The sequence below is a fragment of the Fukomys damarensis genome, unplaced genomic scaffold, assembly GCF_012274545.1.
Source record: "Fukomys damarensis isolate Sample0158 unplaced genomic scaffold, DMR_v1.0_HiC HiC_scaffold_38, whole genome shotgun sequence".
In the NCBI taxonomy this organism is placed as follows: domain Eukaryota; kingdom Metazoa; phylum Chordata; class Mammalia; order Rodentia; family Bathyergidae; genus Fukomys; species Fukomys damarensis.
The window spans coordinates 75,562,465-75,570,814 of NW_022900950.1; positions in this window are offsets into that span (position 1 = coordinate 75,562,465).

Below are 8,350 nucleotides of genomic sequence, written 5' to 3' on the forward strand. Positions count from 1 at the left end.
AAAAAAAAAAAAGAAGGAAGGAGAGAGAGAGAGAGAGAGAGAGAGAGAGAGAGAGAGAGAGAGAGAGAGATGGAAAGAGAGAAAAGAAAGAAGGAAAGGAAGGAAGGAAAGAAACACATTTGTAGTAAGGAAAGCAAAGTCACAGTGCCCTGCAGCAAGACTGTGATGTTTCCCTCCAGCTGAGCTCAGAAGCATCTTGATCCCTCTTCAGCTCTTCAGGGCTACTTTAGGCCAAGGTGAAAGTACCCGTGCACAGAGACATGAGTGACCTTGAGCACAAGCTTTGTTGATAACCGTGGAGAGGAGATATTGAATGTTTTGAAAAATACAAGGTTTCAGTCCTCCAAAGCTTATAGAACATAAATAAAGATGCTGACAAGAGATAGAATACCTTGAAAGCACATTGGAAGACGTTTTGGGTGCTTGAGATAAGCAAAGAAGGTCTTTGAAACCATTCAATTGTTGCTTTCACACAGAGCCATGAGAGACAAAAGCCTGGACTCCTGACAAGAATGCTGCGAGAAACCATGGAGATAAGAGCAAAAGATGCAGCACAAATAAAACCTAAAATAAATCTTTGGGCTCTGACCCTCAGCCTCTCCCTCAGTGGGACTGTTAGCCTTCCTCCCTACTAAACTGTGGGCCAAAGTGGCCTATGCTGTCATTTTTAACCTTAATTCATTGGTCTTTTCATTTTGCTGACTTTTTTTGAGAAATTCTGGAATAATGACTCACTTTGCACCAGAACAATTACTGGATGGGTTTTAAATGTGGCAAGTATAGTGAACACATGGATTTTGTAACTGCTCTCTTCTCCTTCAGTTAGTTCACACCATCCTAGTTCTCCTGGTGATAAATGGGAAAGATTTCATGAGCTATAGAAGGAGACAAGATAGAAATGCAGAAGTGGGGTGTACAGAGGAAGAGGGGGAGAGTGGCAGAGAAAGGAAAGTTGAGAAAGCATAGAAATCAAAGGTCACAGATGGAAACCTTTGTTTGTTAAGCGATATGTTAGCTTGGTTCGAATCTTGAACGTCTCCCAAAGATCCTCAGCATGGTGCTATTGGGAGGTGACAAAACATTCAAAAGGTGGGGCCGTGCGGAAGAAAGTTAGGTGTTTGGGGATGCGCTCTTGCAAGGAATAGTGAGAACCCAGCCTCCCTCTGTCTCTCTCTTTGCTTCCTGGTGCTGTGAGGTAAATGGCCGTCCTCTGGCACTTGCTCCTACGCGCTCTGCTTCCGCAGCCCAAGACATGGGGCCAGCAACCCATGAACCAAAACCTCGGAAACTGTGAGCCAAAAGAAACCCTTTCTTCCTGATTATTGGAATTTCTCAGGATTTTTTCCACAAGAACAGACAGGTGATCCCATAGTTAGACAAGTGAAATTCCATATCTGAGCAAGCTTATTTGTAAACTGGGTATAATTTAACTGCAGCGTTTTTTTTTTTTCTTCTTCTTCTTCTTAGAATTCTTACCAATACTCACTGAGATGGGACTGAAAATATTTGGGAACTAAAAAGCCAATGCAACTTTGTCCCAAAAGTTGTCTCCAATGGAGGCCAGTGAAAGCCAAGGCAGGGCTTGGAGGGTGTGGGAGGTTAGTCTGGGTTAGATTGAACCCAGAGCCTTCACAATGAGCTACATTCCCAACCATTTTAATTTTTATTTTGAGACAGGTTCTAAATCGCTTTATTGCTCAAGTTGGACTGGAACTGGCACTCCTCCTGCCTCAGCCTCCAAGAGTATTGGGATTACAGGTATGTGATTTATTTTTTATAGTATTTTTCAATAGATTATTACTTGTTTTCAGTGATTTACATTTGAGGAAAAAAAAAGAACTTTCTAAAAGCAGGAAATGACTGCAGTAACAGGAAGGTGGTGGAGTCCTTTGGTTTCAACTCAGTGCATTACCAAATTGAGTGTTGAGGAGAAATCTATGGACAGAAGAAAGACGCTACATTAGGGGAGAAATAATGAATGCTCGGACAGTTAAATTCACTGCCAGGTAATCACAGAAAAAAGTAACATGGGAAGATATCAGGAAAATTATGAAGGGAAGCAGAGAAAAGTACCATGGGAGGGAGCTTGTAATTAAAAACAGAAAGAATGACAACAAATCAGACCTGGCAAAGCAGATGAAAAAAGAAGAATGGAAAAATAAAACACTTTTTAAAAAAAGACAATGTTAAAAAAACAAAAAGCAAGATTAAAAAATAAAAAGTATCTTAAGAGCAAAAGAGGCTCAAGGGAATACCTCCACTAAATGATAGAGACAAGAAAAACTAAAACATAAAATAGGAAAAGAAAGAAAAAAATACATGGGGAAAATGAAATGAGCTAGAAAAACATCAGAAAAAATATAAAATATGCATTCTTTATTCAAACGTTGATAAGAAACCCAAGTATCCAAAAACAGTAAATTACTATTTATTATTGTACAATATGCCAGTCTATCTCTGCTAGCAGCTCCAGTATTTCTTTGTTGAGTGACAATCTTCTGTGTTTGCCACTTTTTAAAGTCTCCCTCCTTGGAGAAAAGCTGATTTTATTCTTATAGAACTGATGTAAATAATAGGTCGAGGAATCTTGGATTTTTAAGGTTTACTGAGAAAGAAAATAAGCAGTGAAAGGGAACAGAGACACTCAACAACTAGGCCGCACACACGGGGAGGTCTGACGAGATTTTATTCAAGGGCTGGGAGGAGAGAGAGGGAGGAGGAGGAGAGAGAGAGAGCAGAGAGAAGGAGCAGCGCGAACAAAGAGAGAAAGGTCCTTTTACTGGTTTTGGGCCAGGCTATTGCTTATTCATGAGGAGTGGGCTACTTTTAACCTATCACAGGCCAGGTTGCTTTTTATGGGTTCAGTCTTGCAGAAACTTAGGGTTAACTTTTCTGTCTCTCTGTGGCCTTGGTGGGAGGGAAACTAAAGATAAGAGCATGAAGTCATTCTAAGAGGCAAGAAGAACCAGGAAATGCAGCTTGTGATGGCGGCGTCACAAAATACTTTAACATGATCAGTTCCCTAACAAGCAGTTCAAAAACTTCCTCCAAACTGAAGAAACTTTAGAAGCATTACATTAAATGTGGGTCAACACCAAGGTAACCCCAAACAAACTTAGATGTGTAAATAGGATTAAAGGCTATCTAGATGGTTGTTGGAGGACAAAATGAGATCACACAGTTGTTGGAGGGCAAAATGTACTAGATGGCTGGCATCTAGCACACAGACAAAACTATTAGCTGTTATCATTCGCCAACTGAATTCAGTTTAAATCGCCAGTCAGATGGTATTCTTACAGCAACTGACCAATGAAACCATGTGGAATTGGACTTGCCAGAAAACTGGAAGAGTAAAAATGTAGTATTAGTTAAAAGAGAAAAATCCAAGGAGAATTCTGAGGGCGTTATACCACAGTCCTGTATCAGACAAGCCTGTACTAGGTTACAATTAGTAAAGTACTGGACTATCAAACTCTTAAAAAATAACCAACAAGATAGTATAAATTTCTTTCAAAAGAACATTTTTAAGTATGTTATTGATAAATTGGTGATATCCTTAAGGAAGTAAGAAAGCCCGAGGTTAAACAATAAGTTGTAAAGTAGAAAAAAAACTATTTCGTCATGTAAAGTATTTAGAATACAAAACAGAGAGGATAGAGCAACACCTCCCTGATTAGAAACTGGTAAACAGGGATGTTTCTAAGGATTCCATAAATTAATAAATAATTTGGAGGAGAGATACCATAGGAGAAGATTTTCGCTAGGTTAAGATACAAATAATTTGAGATATTATGCTGCCACTACATTTCTGAAGGATCTTATTTATCTGAAAGAATGAACAGAAAAATTGTTGATGATTGACAAGTGCAAGGTATTGTGAGTTAATATTTTAAAAATCCAGCCAGAACAATGGAATTCTAGCTTCTGGCAATGGGAAAATATTTCCTATTCCACCAGATATTCTTCAAACAATAATTCTGAACTCTAGAGAAAATATATTACCTAATTCAAGGAACCAGGAGAGCAAATTAAAATAGGTAGAAACTGGATAGCCTGCTATACTTGGAAGTAAAATATGTCATGGGATAAGTTTCTCGTTGTTTTTCTCCATTTCTCTCTTACTTAAAAACAGAACGTAGCCCATGGTAGATGGGTGGCTAAAACTTGGCTAGAAAACCCATAGTTTTACTGACTTTAAGAAGCAGAGGTTAAATTTCAGGAGAACCAGAACAGCTGAAAATGAAGAGGAAATCTTGGGAATCTTGGAATTCACCTTATAAACAGACTGAAATAGAAAAATCATATGCTGTTATCAATAGATACAGAGAAAGCATTTGATAAAATTCATCTATGAATTACTTTAAAAACTCTCTCAAAAAGGGCTGGGGATTTGGTTCAGTGGTTCCGCCACCTGCCTCGCAAGTGCAAGGGCCCAAGTTCAATCCCTGGTACCAAAAAAAAAAAAAAAAAAAAAAAAGAGAGCTTGAGGCCAATTATCATTCTTAACCCTAAAAGAGTAAATGTTATTTTTTAAATATCACTAATGAAAAATGAATATTCACTCTCATCACTCCAAAACAGCTTTGATTTGGACATCCTAGCAAGTGCAGCAAAGTAAGGAAACAAAATTAAAATTCATATAAATTTAAAAAGAAATCAAACTATTTAAAATCACATAACTGATGATGTGGGACAAGACAAGAATCTATCCCCTTGGAAATGAACCTAGCAGGAGCACATGAAAAAATATCCCTAAAATTCTAAATGTCTCATTCATCAAATCTAGACATTAATGTAGGATAAAATCTTTGATATTCAAGGGTGTAAGTTTAATACAATTTGAAGAAACCAATATAAGCCAATTTAAAAATTAATAGATTGTTAATGTGATTTTGTGTTCTGAAAAATTGTAATTAAAGGGTAATTGGGTACATATTTAAGGTCCATTTCAAAGAAGATATGAAAAGTTACTTTGGTGATGGTGTTAGTTCAACATAACAAAATAAACAAACTGCCTTCATCACCATCAACAACAACTATAAAAAAAGAAACAAAAGATGATTTGGAGAGACCATCAGAAACGGTGGTTTGCTAAGTGCTAAACACAGTGTTTGGGCTCTGGAGTTGGATCACAGGGTTCATGTCCTACTTGCCAGATGTATGACTTCAAGTAATGTTGTTTAGCTACTCTCTGCCTCAGTTTCACCACCTCTAAACTGGGAACAGTGACAGCTCCCATTTCACAAAATTGTTGAGATAGATGGAAGAATCAATGGATAAGGCTTAGAACAATGCCCTACCTGGAATACTAAGCGTATACATTTCTTTATAAATGCGACTTCTTTTTAAAGTTTCTGTTTTTCTGAAATTGGGCAGAGGAGAATTAGTTTGGATTTCATTTAGATAGATGAAGAGAAAGCTCGGCGGTCCTCCCATGGCACGGGGTAAACTGAATATAATGTAGGTGCTTGGGTTGTCACAGTGGAGGGAGGGCACAGGCATCCGGGAAAGGGAATGGTGGATGTTAAGACTCCGTAACCTGTGGAACAGTCCTGTACAACACAGGTCTTCCAGGTCAACATGCTGAAAATGTTCTGTCTCTGCCACCCTTTGAAAACCACCGGGAAAAATTAAGATGAGGTCATCTTTTCCAGGAAACCAAGAGAGGTCCTGCCACTTGAATCATGTCTTCTCTTAGTGTGAGGCTATTATTTGTGAAATAGGAACGATGATAACGGTCACTGAAGGATTCAAAGGTGAAATGTAACCTAGGCGTCTCGCTCAGGATTCTGCCAGGCGTGTAGTCCTCGTTCTGTGTACAGAGGTAGTCTTTGTTACTCTTAACTGGTGCATGTACTCCCTTCTTCTACATTTCCCTCAACTCTCAGTCTCCTTTTCCATTTTCCCGGGCCTTGAGAACTGCCTTCTTAACAAGTTGGACTGATGCCTTAGACCCAGTCTGGGTTAACAAGCCTTGGTTTTGAAATCCACTCCATGACCACATTCTTGCTCCGCCTGTGTTCATGGTCTACCTTTGGACTCATTCCTCATGTCTGAGTGTCTCTTTGGGTGCAGTGAGTCAAGATTTCAGTATCTACCCTTCTGGAAATACTCTTGGTATTTCTGCCACCAGAATTAAGCTTCCTGGCTTGCCACTCAGCTCAGTGTACCAAACACCAGGTACCTTTGAGGCCCCCTAGATTTTAAATAAATAGGTATTAAAGACCACCCAAATAGCTTCTGCTGTGCAAAGGAAGAACTTCACATTTGGCTTTACTTTGACATTTAGTAAAGAGCATGTGAACTCTTTTCCAGACATCTTGGAAGCCCAGATTATGAAGTGATCTTTCCAGTGGTGGCCCTGCATCATCAGTTCTGTTTCTACCTCTCATCTCCATCATAATAAAAGTCAAAGGGGAAGCTCATCATTTATGTCCATCAGCTCACCTCCACTGTCAGTTGTGCAGATGCTGTGGCTCAATGGTGAGCTCTCTGCTACTTCTTGCCCAGTTTCCAGAACTGAAGTGAGCAAAGCCCTGTTTCTCTCGCTTTGGACTCTAAAACATTCCCTATGCTTCAGTTGAGATGATTTCGTTTCTGCATAGTTGCATCATTTTAAAAAACTGTGGCAAGATGTGCATACCAAAATTTACCACTTTAGCCATTTTTGACTATATAATTCAGTGTATTAAGTGCATTCACGTTGTTGCCCAACCATTACCACAATGCTTTTCTCTTATTTATTTGTAAAGAATCACTTGGTGTAGGGGTAACTCTGAAGTTCAGTTACACTGTAATATTTAATGAAACAATTATATAACTCACCATAACACAGAATCTGAGGGATTTCTGGCTTGTTTTCCTGCGCCTGACAGCCCCATCTGAGTGTTGCCTATGGTCAGCGTCCTCCATGATATTATTTTGGTTACTATCACTGCAGAAAATCCTGCTTCATAAAGAGGAGATATTGGAAATGAAAGCAGGCTTTTCAGTGCTTTTATGGCAATCTCAGGACATTCTGCGTTGACTTGAATTCAGAATGTATGGAGATCTGAAGTCCTCTCAAACACACTTAAGCCCAACACCATTTGCAGTTTCAGGCACTGATTTTCTAGCATGGATAAAGTCTGTTCACTTGGCTTCACAAATGGATCATAGATCCAGTCCTTCCTGTTTGGGGGTCTTTTGTGGCTGGCAAGTCATACCCAAACTCCTTTGAAAGCTGACATAGGAGCTCATGCATTCGTTGGGAGAAAGAAGGCCCTTGGTTCAATCTATTTAAAAAAATCTCTGCTAATATTTGCAGCATGTCAAAAATATCAGTGTTTTCTTGTCAACCGCATAATTCCAGTTTGCCTTTAAATGCAGCTGCTTGATCTGCCAACTGGAACACAGGCATTCTCCCTTGAGGTAACTGAACTGACACATTGGGTTCCCTGAACAAATTAAAAATATCACGCAAACAAGCAACCTTTGCCATCCATTCTGCGTCACTGAAATGTTTAGGCAGTGGTGGCTCCCTTTTTAAAAGAAATTTCTGGAGTGGCCCTCACAACTCAAGAACTCTGGGCAGTCACCTACCTTTAGAAAGCTGCCTCACTTCTGTGGCTAAGAGAAGATGTGCCTCCGTCTCCTCACAGAGCTGCATGAGCAGACACTGAGTTCAGGACACATATTTTAATGTGGTTGATTTTAATTATATCTCTCAAAATGTTGTTAAGTTCAGGTGATGCTTTTCAGTTAGCCAGTATGTCTCTCTTGATGACAGCATGTAGGTGCACATTCAAAAGTGATCTCTTTGATGGGAGTAGTGAAATAAGAAAACCATCCACTCCTGGCAGTCACCAACACGAAATGACCAGTTCGGATTTCCTGATATATAACCATTCAAGGACTCGAGTAATTCAGCTCTGATGCTGATTGGCAACAAAAGCACACTAGTACCGTTATGCATAGCATCCTGGAATACATATCACACAAAAAAAGCACTGTCACCTCATCAGCATCAAAAGACTGGTCAAACTAGGTTGTGTACGAGGGTACTCAATAATCTGCTTTAACAACTGTGCTTCACTATCCCCTGCTATTTCATCAAGTCCACTGGTTATAGAGCTAGCCTTCCTTTTGAACTTCAGTCTTTTCTAAAAGTTCACAACAGGCAGATCAGCTGTTCACCACTACTAGGAGCTTCTTATCTTTAACAATACAGTTAGCCATTAAGAAAGGTGCTCTCGCCGGGGATTTGGTTCAGTGTTTCTGCCACCTGCCTTGCAAGTGCAAGGGCCCGAGTTTGATCCCTGGTACAAAAAAAAAAAAAAAAAAAAAAAAAAAAAAAAAAAAAAAAAAAAAA